Source organism: Alligator mississippiensis, chromosome 9 (assembly GCF_030867095.1).
Source record: "Alligator mississippiensis isolate rAllMis1 chromosome 9, rAllMis1, whole genome shotgun sequence".
NCBI classification, from domain to species: domain Eukaryota; kingdom Metazoa; phylum Chordata; order Crocodylia; family Alligatoridae; genus Alligator; species Alligator mississippiensis.
Window position 1 is genome coordinate 27624315 of NC_081832.1, and position 12990 is coordinate 27637304.

The window sequence follows — 12990 nt, forward strand, 5'->3', positions numbered from 1 at the left end:
CACTTAATGGGTTTGGCTTCTAACTGCAAAGTAGCCACCAAGCTCTAGACACCTGAATCCTTCCTGGAGCTACACATGTAATTACACATAATGGAACTCAACATGCTTTTCATGAGCTTGATCTCATCTAATTTCCCAGTGTCCCCCAATCAACACTGCTTGATTGCAGCACACTGAAGCAACCCTAATGAAGAAAACAGGGAGAGGTAATTAGCTGTGTTAGTCTGAAGGCAAGGTAAAGGTACTCCTTATGGACTACCTAAAAATAGAATCATCAAAAATTAATGTTGGAAGGGACATCAGGAGGTCATCTACTCCAACCCCCTGCTCAAAGCAGGACCATCCCCAACTGTATCATCCCAGCCAAGGCTTTGTCTAGCCAGATCTTAAAAATCTCTACATATGAAGATTCAACAACCTTTCTGGTAACCTGTTCCAGTGTTTTACTACCCTCCTAGTGAGAAAATTCTTCCTAATATCTAACCTAAACTTCCCTTGCTGCAACTTGAGACCATTGCTCCTTGTTCTGTCATCTACCACCACTGAAAACAGTCTAGCTCCATCCTCTTTCAACCCCCCCTTCAGGTAGCTGAAGGCTGCTATTAAATCCTGTGTCAGTCTTATCTTCTGCAAACCAAACCCGGTTCCCTCAGCCTTTCCTCAGAAGTCCTGTTCCCCAGCCCCCTCACCATTTTCGTTGCCCTCCACTGGACCCCTACACCAGGGGCTGTTTACTAGGACCCCTACGAAGAGAAGGGGCCACACTGTTACTGCCACAAGGAGAACAAACAGTCAGGTGGATGGCACAGCAAAGGAGCAGTCACTATTTAAATGTATGGGGTTGTTCTGAGATGCAGTTGTCTTGTTTTAGAGAGAATGTCATTACTGCACTGAAAGAATATGAGATATGCCAGCCCCAAGGGGGTCGTGGAAGTTGCCTTCCAGATCGGCGTGCATGTTGGATGATGACAGGGTTCCAATCCCAACAGGGTATTCTGTCTGCCCCCCCACACCCTGTAGTATTGGATGAATATAACCAAGGAGGGTTTTCCATGCCATAGCACCAGTTTTGCCTTCCCTCCAACCCTTTTTTTTCTTCTGGGCTCCCTGGATTCTGCCAGCAGTCCTATGTACATTGGTTGCTGGGAAAATCCCACCTTGTCACTGTCCTGTCTCCTGATAAATGAGATTAATATGAGCCCCTACATTTCAGGGTGTTTTTATGACCTCTCAAGAGCAACCACTAGCACCATCAAAGTAGAGTTGCAAGTTGTTGTATCAGTCCCCAGTGGAAGGAATCCAGATCTCTTGTATACTGTGAGTTTCACACGTTGCTGAGTAGTGCTCATGGAAGTTAAGTAAGCATCCATTCCCAGGCCCGAGGCCAGATTTTGTTCAGCCTAAAAAGTGCATATGTGTCATGGGGGGATTAACACGAGGCAGCGGGGCCCAGGTCAACTGTGCCCCTGCCTCGGCACGGACAAAACCAGCAGCTGAACCAGTCCTAACATGTGTAACGCAGCGGGCCATGGCTGCTGGGCGCCATTTGCCAGGCAGCACTGCAGCCAGACTGAGCTGCAGCGGGGCAAGGGGCTACCCCCGGAGCTCGGTTCATGCTGCACATGCCTGGTGGGCAGTGGCTCTGTAACCCTGGTGGCAGCTCCAGTACAGACCTGTGGGCGGAGGCAGCCATGACTCCTGCTCTGGCCGCTGTTCCCGCTGCATCATCCAGGGATGGAGCTCATGGCTACTGGGCAGGGTGCAGGTTGGGGGGGACCCCAGGCCATGGGGAGGGCCCCGGGCCTATGGCACCAATTAATCTTAATTTACCCCTGCTAAGTGTGATCTTATTCCACCCTGCTCAAGTCCCTGAAAAAAAAGCATATTACAGTGTATTAACTGTTTTTCAGGGACTTGAGCAGGGTGGAATAAGATCACAAGCATACCCATGTGAGGTAAGAGGATAGAAATGTGCCCCCTGGACTAACAGTATAACTAGGAGTGGGCAAGTGGGACATGACACCAGCCCTGGGTGCCAATTTTAGGGGGTATAATATAGTGACCACCCTCGCTGCTGGTCTGGCTGGCTTCAGAGTGGTCCCATTGTCTGTGCAATCCTCCAGCTCGACCAGGACCACTCATTTTTGGCAAGCACAATCTTTTGTTCACTGTTTCATAGCTCCTAGAGGAGTCAGTAGTTCCAGAGATCAGGTGTCACCTGCTTTCCATGGGAAATGCAGTTACCATAAGTATGGGGAAAGCTATATGTTTGCTGAGGGCCCTCCTTTCTCTTTGGAGGAGGAAGGCCATCTCCAACTGTGCCATCTCCTGGTGGCTTTGTGAATGACAGGTCAGGCCCCATTTCCCAGTGCCTCTCCCTTCCAGATTCTAGGCTCTGGGTACCAAAAATCTCCTTCCACATACTGATTTGTTTTTATTTACTCCTAGCACACTCCTGCCTGCTGGGCCAGTGAAGAACTGAGTGAGGTTGTCAATTAGCCTTGATCCCAGCTGCGGCAGTGTCAGGGATAATTAACATACGTCAGGCTCCACCATGATAGCAACCAGGATCCAAATGAGTCACTGCATAAATTATAATATTTATTAGTGAATCTATTAAAATGAACAGTGTAGAGCTCATTATTGTGTGGCTACTGGGCTTGATCAGCTTGGAAGCCAGGGCTGAGGAGTGTTGAGTACTTACACCAGTGCCTATGTGATAAAGGCAGCCATGTGCCATGTCACCAGTGAACTTAGGGCTGGTGAAGGGCTACTGATCCATAGAGCAGGAAGTGATAGCACAGGGGTGGGTGGGGTGGGCTTGCACATACAGCCTCAAATAAACCTGGAAGAGACTAGTCCTATTTAGCTTGATGGGGGCTGTGGATATGCCACAGCCAGTGAAATGGGCAGATACCACAGATGCTGAGAGAAGAGGCTTCAAGATGTAGATTGGCTCTGTACACAGACACGGCCTGAGACTACAAGGGTTTGTCTGCAATGCAGAAAGCTGCATTTATCCCAGGCTGACTAATTCTGGTTCAAATAGCACTGAAAAGACAACTTGGATTTTAACATACATAAGCAGTTTGGGCATCTATGCACGTGCTCTGCGGTGCGGGTAGTGGGGGGTGATTCAATTAGAGTGGCTCTGAGAGCTTCTCTAATTAAAGCACCTGCAGCATCATGTGTATTCAGCATCCTATGCTTCAAAATGCCAGCAGGGGCATTTCAACTAAAGCTCATTTGATGAGCTTTAGTTAAAGCGTCCCCGCCACCGTTTTGAAGTGCAAGGATGTGGAATAGACAAGACATGGAGGCTGCTAGAGTACATTAATTAACACGGTCCAGCAGACTCAGTTAATCATTTCTGCTACAATGCATGCTAATTAGCACACATCAGAGCAGATGTCCAGCACATGTGTAGGGGCCCCTTGAGTTTAAGCCTGTAAGGGGGTCTGGGGTTGAAGGTGAGTTGCTGTTATATCCTAGATTAAGAGAACCCTACCTCTTGCAGTGTGACCATATCCTAAGAGCCAGGAAGAATCAAGGAAGCAAACCACTAGATTAAAGACAGGAGTGGGTCCTCCCAGAGATAATGAGCATATGGCACCTCTAATTGATGCAATCTATCATAGCTGACTGGCAGAGTTCAGAGTGGAGTGGTGCCAGTGTCTGGGGAGACTGGGCCTAGGCAGAAAAGTCTTTCCTTCCCACAAATGTTTTGGAGACTTCAAACAGCTTCCCAATCTGCACTGGATGAGCCCAAGAGCTTTTGAAGTGGAAAATGAGAATCCCTTGCAAATCATAAAATAGCCACTATCTTGGTAGCCACAGTACCCAGCTGGGATGTACAAAAACAAATCCAAGTCCTTCATCTAAGTATGGTAGGGAAAGGATTTGAGCCTGGGTTTCCCCATATCCCAGATGAGTGCTCTCACCCCTGGGTTGCTAGCTACTCAGGCATAGGTAGCTTTCTCTCTCTGTCTTCCTTTGACCAGGAAGTCTAGCTTTGTCAAAACTAGTACATGCCACCCTATGAAAAGCTTCCTTTTCCACAAGTCAGAGTTCCTACCAGCAGTAATAAGATCTCAGTCCCTCATCAAGCCCATTATTCACCAAACTGACAGGAAGATCCAGTCTGGGCAATGGTGCATGCTGGGAGTGTATGTGGCTGCTTCCCTGTTGCTGGGAGGGCTGTTGGCTGGGTGTATCACCTACATAGCAGTCCACCTAGCAACTTTTTCCTGCAGAAACAGGGGCTGCCTATGCCACCCTAGACTGCACATGGGCCCAGAAGTTATGACAAGGAAATGTTTTAAAGGGAAGAGCAGGGACTGAAGGGGATTAATGAGCAAAGGTGAGTGGGTGCAGGCCTGATCTACAGAGAAATAGCTTTCTAAGCATAGGAATGTCCTGAGTGCTTCCTGATACTGAGAGAAGTCCACAGGAATCCATGTGGGAGGTTTGGTACCAGGAAGAAAGCTCCAAAAGCTTCCCAGCACCAGGAATTCTTGCAAGTAAATGGTGCAACATAAGAGTTCAGTAGAGGTGATACAATGACCTTCAGCAATTCATAGTGCCCGAATGCTGTGGTTTGTCCCTAGCTCAACCTGCCTGTCATGCATGCAGCACATTGTACAGAAGGACCATAAATCTTGCTTGATATCCCAGTTCAGACACCCCCACGCTATGCACCAGGAGACATGGTAATCAACACTGTTCCTGGGCGCGGTACAGCTGGAGACTTGTCTTAAATATCAGTGCCTACTTATTCCTGAACGTGAACCTAATTCAGCTGCAGGAGAAGTGAAGGGGAGTCTCAAATCTAACTGCAGTTGGCTCAGGTCTCTTCTGAAGAAGGATAATCTCACTTTATACACATTGGGCATGTCTACACATGCATTTATGTTAGCTTAAATTTACTGCTTAGTAAATTACTGTGCAGTAAGTGGGAATCAGCTGGCATCTACACATGCAGGCACTAAAGCACATTAACACTGTGTGTGAACTGACTTGGGACTAAAGTTAGTCCCAAGTCAGTCCACACACATAGCGTTACTGTGCAGTAACTAATCGGGCGTAAATTTGATACCTGCATGATGCAGGTATCACATTTACACTCAAGTTAGCATAAATCACCATATTTACTGCACAGTACAGGCATGCATGTGTAGACATTCACCTGCACTGCACAGTAATTTCAGTTATTGCACATTAAATGTGCACATGTAGACACGTCCGTTATGTATTTTGGCTCACTGTACCTGGCTCTGTACCACATCTGTCACAGCTAATGTACCAGGTACTATGGGAATGGTGCTAGGGTCTTGGCTGTAGGTCATTCTTCCACATGTGCCAGTAGTAAAGTGAGGCTCCAGTGTCATATCAGTGGAGAGGTTGCTGTTCAGGTGTGCTGCACACAGAGGAGCCCACAACTGCTGACCTCATGGCACTCTGCAGAACTAGATAAGTTAGCCAGATCCCAGGTAGGGCAACTGAACCTTGTGTATCCAAAATGTTTTTGTGTTCTCGACTGGATGCAATATTTTTCTTCAAGTTTCCTTGCCCTGAATTGCTGAGTGCTGACATGTGAACAGACTTCCATACCCACTGTGACTACACTTCAGTGAGGGATGATGTGGAATCTTGTTCATTCTTTAAGATGAAAGGTAAATAGAAACAGAATCAGATTTATGGGGCTGTATGGACCTCAAGGGTCACCTGGTCCAACTCCCTGTATGAATGCAGGAATGTTACTCCTAAATCACCCCTGACTGATACTTATCCAGACTCTTCTTGAACCACAAACTTCTTCAGCAGAAGATGTTACTGTCCCTTACCATTGCCTGAGATATGGTTGTGAACAGGCAGGTCATGAAATAATACACTTCCAAAGAAGTTGAATTTTTCTGTTTAAACAAGCAAAGTGTCAGTGACTCCTGACAACTCTCAGCTTAAGCACTATCTTTTGATACTCCATCCCCTGCAAAATGTAAGGCAAAGGCTAGTACCCATCAGGAAATCTCTAAAACTCAGTTTGACCCATTGGGGACCAATGTCTTAACATATGAATAACAATTGTCTACTTAAATACATTGACATTTACTTAGCTTCACCTCCAATGCTGTAACTTGTTACAAACACCAGGTATTAGAGAAGCTGATGCTTTTACACAGCTTCAGTGCACATCCAGCTTGTTGGGAAACTTGGAGAGACAAGCCCAAGGGGCTGGGAGCAGATGCTACTGATGGAGAGGAAGAAATGCTTTCACTGACAGGACCCTCCAGGGGCTATCCTTACAGTACTGCCTGTGAGAATAATGCAAGAGGGGGAACCCACGCAGAAATGTCATGGAATGAAGCTGTGTTGTATCTGATGTATAATGTATGAGATGTGTTATGATTCCAGCTGGGAGATGAGTTAGGCAGTGACACTAAAGGTAGTTTCAGATGTCAGAGCTGTGCATTTAACATTAACTCCATCCCTGATGAACTTCTGAGAAGATGCAAGGCAGACAGCAGATGAACTGGGAATGTTGTTGCTGAACAATTGTGTGTATCTTATTCTTTCTTTTGTCCCATCTACCTGCCAGCCCTCTCTCTATTTTTTTTCTTTCTTATGTCATAGAGTCATAGAGAAGTAGGGCTGGAAGCGACCTCCAGAGGTCATTTAGTCCAACCCCCCTTCCCTATCCAAACCATCCCATACAACCATAATCTAAACTCTACATAAAACTACTGTCAACCCTGACACAACATAGACCTAACACCATAACTTGCCACAGGTAAAGCAGGGGAACCATACCAGCCAATATCCTACTTATATAAAATGTTGTCAAAATACGCTCAAGAGGTTCTGGGTAGAGGGCCACACCCCCCACTACAGAGGAAGGCAAAAACCCCCATCTGACCAAGGGGTACAATTTCTTCCTGACCGCAAATATGGTGATCAGTCTGACCCAGAACTAGGAACTCTGGCTTTGGTCCCAGCAGGAGCATTGGCACACCCAAGTCAAAGTCTCCAACCTTGGCTATAGCCAACACCCAATGCCTCTGGGATGGTTTAGGGTGTTTTTAACACCTATGTGTGTGTGTGGGAGGGGAGGGGGTGGAGCAGGGGAGGCAACTAGCAAAACCCAGAAGCATACGAAAAACCCATGGTACAATTTAGGCATAGCTACACCTAGATTATCCCTGACCAGTGACTGTCCAGTCTCTTTTTGAACACCTCCACTCATGGTAAGCCCACAGCTTCCCTAGGCAATCTATTCCACTGCCTCCCTGTTTTAAGTGAAGATGTTTATCTAGATATCCAACCTAAGTTTACTTTGCTGCAACTTCCATCCATGTCCTCCTCTTTGCAGCAAGAGAGAAAAGGTGCTTTCCCTCTTCTTTATGGCAGCTCTTCAAGTATTTGAAGACTGCTATCCTGTCCCCTCTTAAGTGCCTTTTCCGCAAACCTTTCAGACTATAACTGCTGCCTATGCATTCATAGAAGACCTAGGATGGAGCTAAAGGAAACTCAGGAGGTCACCTAGTCCAATCACACTCAAGGCCTTGAACCATTCCAGACAAAATCATTATGTGCCGTTGAAGCTCCATTTAAGACAATGGTTCCCCAAACATTTTCGAGTCACAATCCCACTTAGTCAGATAGACATATTACTCAGTAAACAATTTCTGCTGTTCATGTGCCTGGTCTTACCACCTGGTGAGAGCCACACTGAAGCAGCTTACCCCTGGATGAGGTTTACTGCAGGGCAATAGCAGACACACAATTATCCCAGAGCAGTTGAGGCATAATAAAGAACCACTCCCTGTTAATTAGGGGCATGCTTGGTAATTTTGAACTAAGAAGAATTAATAATTCAGTGAGGCCCAAAACCCCATTCATGTGTGTTGGCATTGTGGTTTCGGATCATGACACTTACTTTGATAATCACTGAATTAGGGTTGCAGAGGCTTTATTGTTACGTCTCAGCTCTGTGTTCTTGGGCAACCCTGGCACAGGATGCAGTCTGTCTGAATCACAAAGGACTCACCCTCCCTCCCCTCCTCTACCTAAACGAAACTGATTAAGATGCAGTGAGAGACACACCTAAAACTGTCCAGATAAGGGTGACAAGAGTGAACAACTGCCCTAGGTCTCATTTACATCCGAGATGGAACCAGATGACCATTCATTTACATGAGAGATGGAGAACAGAAAGCCTGAAGCAGAGACTGCAGTGAATTCTGGGACCAGAGAAGCAGGGGAGCACTGCATAATGGGGTATCTGTGCTTCAAATGTTAATCAACCCATGTTCACACACACCCAGCTCAGCATTTATCAGACCAGTTCTAATCTGGATTTGCTAAGGACTTTTCCCCCGACAGACACACACCCACAGCTCTAGGTTTAATAGGCATCTTGGGCCGTACATTCCCCGGTCCCACTATGGGAGGCCTATTTAAACTTGATTGACTAAAACGGTTGCTGGGTTAGGGAATGCTGAGGCAAGAGACCGAGTCAGAGGGGGTATGGGCAACATTTGAACAATGGTTAAGGGTTCATCACAGCATCCAGCCTGCTGGAGCCCTAATCCCAGGTGTTGTCATATCTTTCCCGAGACGACTGGTGGGAGTCCTCTCCACAAAAGGTTATGAGCACCCCAATAATTGTCTTAAGTCTGTTAAAAGACTATAGTAAGATCTGGAAAAGTCATGCTAAGCTGAGGCTTGTGCACAACAAGTAAAAATCCAAAATTCTGATGCTGCAAGCTATCTATTGTTCCTGAAGAAACCATGAGATATCCCATCAGTATATCTGCCATCCATAGGAATCTCAAGCTGGCTCCCAAGTATTTGGGTTACTCCCTAATCTTAAGTGTTTCCTGATTATCAATCAGTTTCCTGAGATGGTCCAAACCAGATAACCCCTTGTCAATAGAAAAGACAATGATTTACACTACTGAGGGTGCTTCGAAGCAGCTGAACTGAGGGTATAAAAATCTGTAAGTGTGTGTGCTGCAAGAAGAAAAGAAGAAGAAGAAGCAGGAGGAAAGAAGGAGAAGAAGAAAGAAGAAGAAAACTCCTGTGCTGACACCATCCCCTGTTGTTCTTGGGACACTGGAAGAACAGATTATCTCTCTCTTCAAGGATTGTGCTACAGACTGTGCCTGTCAGCTTTGCAGCCTGAGTACCTTGGAGTAGGTGAGATCCCAGCGCTCTCTCTCTCTTCTCTCCAGGCATAAACTTCTGAACCTGAACTGTATTAGTTAAGCTTGAGCTAAGTTTCCCCAAATACTTAGTGAAACCAGGGTAGTATTGTCATTGTTTGTGTTTGTTTTTCTTTTGCATGTCTATTACTACTAGTACTATTATATATTTCATATGCTTAGCAATAAATAACTTTTATAGTCAAACTGGTAGTAATTGGGTATATTTTTCCTTCTCTGCTTCTCTTTCCTCCCGTGCTCTGCAGCAATGCTTCTTTTACCTATGCTAAAGATCCCTGTGAAGCCCAAAAATATTGTGGGGTCTGCTCATCAAGAGGCCAAAGATTGGGACGTGCTAAGTTTGAAACACATAAAGGGATGAGCTGGTACAGGCTGATTGACCCAGTTTGACTCAGACGTGCCCTTATGAACTGCATGCTGGCCCATGAGGGTTTCAGCTGGACACCCAGCCGGATTCAGAGGGATTCTGTTCACCTGTGTGCTTGTGTCTGACTGCATTTTATTGTTGCTCTTATGAACTGATTCTTGGCATATGAGGGTGTCAGCCTGTCCATGCTGATCAGCCCAGCCAGGTCAGGCGTGTCACGTTAATTTGTGTGTGTTTGTGTGTATGACTGATTTGGTGACTGGAGGAACCCAGTCCCATTGAGATTGAGTCCTGCAAGATAGCTCCACTGGGGGCGAGGGCTTCCAGAAGGGAGAAATACAGCTCCGTGTAGTAACACAAGCAGCACATTGACAGAATCACCAAGACCCTAGAAACCATCCCTAATAAATGAGCACACCCCAAAGTAATGGGCAAATTTGGTAACATTATTCCAAGGCTATCCCATTTGTCTAATGTATTCAGCTACTCCATTATCAGAGATGAGCAAACAGTTTACAATTAAGCATTTGTTTCATAGACTCCACCTACTTTTGCTGTTTGCTAGTTGCCTGAAAACAAATTGCCAAATTCTTGTATTTAATGTCTATCCCCAACTAACTACAAATCTCTTGAGGAAATGATTCTTGCTCAGCAGGTTGTGAATGATTTGTTGTGGACATCCACAGTCTGAGTTATGCCAGTCGCACAATTTTGGGTCTATTTTTTGATTTGCTAATGTATCACAAGCAACATGCTACACATTTGAGGCCAGGCCCTGTTACACCAACCCACTTAAGTTGTGAGTTCTGGAGTATTTTGATGGTGTTATGGATGATGTGGCAAAAAGTGCCAGCACTTTACAGACCAATAGCAAAAAAGATCATAGAATCAAAGAAAATTAGGGTTGGAAGGGACTTCAGGAGGTCATCTAGTCCAGACCCTGCTCACAGCAGGACCACCCCAAACTAGATTTTTTAGCCAAGGTTTTGTCTAGCAGGGTCTTAAAAACTTCCAAGGATGGAGATCCCACAACCTCCCTGGATAACCTGTTCCAGTGCTTTACTACCTTCCTAGTGAGAAAGTTGTTCCTAATATCTAACCTAAACTTCCCTTGCTGCAACTTGAGACCATTGTTCCTTGTTCTGTCATCTGTCACCTCTAAGAACAGTCTAGCTCCATCCCCTTTCAAACCCCTCTTCAGGGAGTTGAAGGCTGCTGTTAAATCCCCCCAGAGTCTTCTCTTCTGGAGACTAAATCAGCCCAGTTCCCTCAGGCTTTCCTCAGAAGTCCCCTAACCATTCCCCAGTTCCCTAACCATTTTTGTTGCCCTCTGCTGGGCTCTCTCCAATTTGTCCATTTCCTTTCTGTAGTGGGGGACCCAAAACTGGACACAGTACTCCAGATGAGTCCTCACCAGTGCTGAATAGAGGGGAATAATCACTTCCCTTGATCTGCTGGTAACGCTCCTATTAATGTAACACAGTATGGCATTAGTGTTTTTCCTAAGCATAAGATACTGGCCTCAAAGCACCTAGAGTCCATTCAGACAACATGGACACATGTGAAAGAGGCTATTGCTCTCACACATGCATATACAAACCCCTTTAAGTTCTTGAAACAGCTAGTCCCCAGATAGCATCACATGTGGTAGTCTACTTTGTTGCTGGGAGCTCAGTCAGTACTGGGCTGATACCCCTGCAGGGCACACATTCTCAAAGCTCAAGTACAATGTGCCTTAGCAGCAAGGCTTGATTTTCAGTTACTGTGCTCAGCCCAAAAGTGTGGAAAAAAGATGCCTAGTCCTCCATGTAAATAAGAGACACCTTAGAGTTGTTCTAACTTACGGTTTGGCTGCTGGACTGCTGAGCACAGGGATGCTCTAGCAGTGCCTCAAAACCAGGGATCCTGGTTTTATCTGTTTAAAAAGGGCAAATTCTCAGATTCCCTCCCCCTTCTCTGATTAAAAGCTCCAAAATTTGTGTTTTTCCATGATTAAAATGAAACACGGCTATATATATATAGGTATCAGTTGAACACAATGTTTTATTGATATCTTTACAATTTAAAAGCAATTTAGAAGCCTATGAGTGCCTCAATCATTAAAATAAAATACATTCTAAATGCCTATATATTTTGTCATTTGATTTGGGGTTTTTTTATCATGCAAAATCAGAGCTAGCCCTGCCACCTTTGCTCACTAGGATGTAGGTCCAGCTGTGGGAATTCTTCCCCCAACTGCTTTGTGACATTGAGCAGCCCTGATATGTCGATGTCCTACCCCTGATCATGCCAGTGCCCCTCACTCCTGACTCTCAGCCCCTCATCCCACACAGCCCTACTGGTGCCCCTCACTCCCAACCCACCACCCCCAGCCCTCAAGTGCCCCTCACTCTCAACCCACCGCCCCCTGGCAGTGTCAGTGCCTCTCACTCTCCAGCCCACAGCCTATTAATGCCCCCCCAGCCCTGCTGGTGCCCCTTACTCATGACCCACACACCCCTACCCACACAGGCCTGCTGGAGGGGGCCCTCAGCTGCCAGGGCTACCAGACCAGGGCCCACAGCCTCCTGCCCCCCACCCTCCCCAGCAGTGTCTGAGCCCCAGCTGCCACTTGCAGGAAGTGGCAGCTGCTGCAGTCTAAGTGGAGTGCAGAGTCCGGCTCCAGCTCCCCCTCCTTCGTGGGTAGTGCAGCTAAAGCAGAGCCCGTGTGGTGGTGGGAAGGAGATGCAGGTTGCTCACTGCAGGCTTGGGGGCCCCACCCTGCTGCCCTCCCCCAGGGGCCTCCACAGCTTAGCAGGCGGGACCCAGCATAGCAGGGAAGAGCCGGATGGGGAAGCTTGGTGCATCCTGGCAGCAGCAAGGGGCACAAGTCCATGCCACTGCCACTGTAGTGAACTTCCCTGCCCTGCTCAGTCCTGCCACATGGGGTCCTGCCCACTGGGCCGTGGAAGCCCCTGGGGGGTGAGGAGCAGGGCGGAGAGCCCCGAGCCCATAGTGGGCAGCCTGCATCTACCCCTGCCTGGTGCACAAATCTGGGAGACATGTGCCCCCCAGTACTGCCCCCCCCAGAGTGTGAACCAGCGGAAAGCTGGCCTCCAGCCATTCCCCAGACAAGCTGCCCATGGCTCTGTCCCACTTTCCACATGGGTTCTGCATTTCTGCTCTGGACTTGGGCCCCAGGCACCGCCCTGGCTGGGCAATGCCCCCAGCCCTGCCCATCTTTCTCCCTCCCTCCCTCCCTCCCTCACTGTGGGGGCCTCAATCCTTCCCCTCTTACCCCCCAGACTTACCTGGAGGGAGCTGTTCTCCTTGCTGCCTGGCTGCCACCTGCATATGTATGCACGCAAATGCACATGGAGCCACCTCCCCTCCTCCTGCTCCACCAGCCGCAAGCAGCTCCTT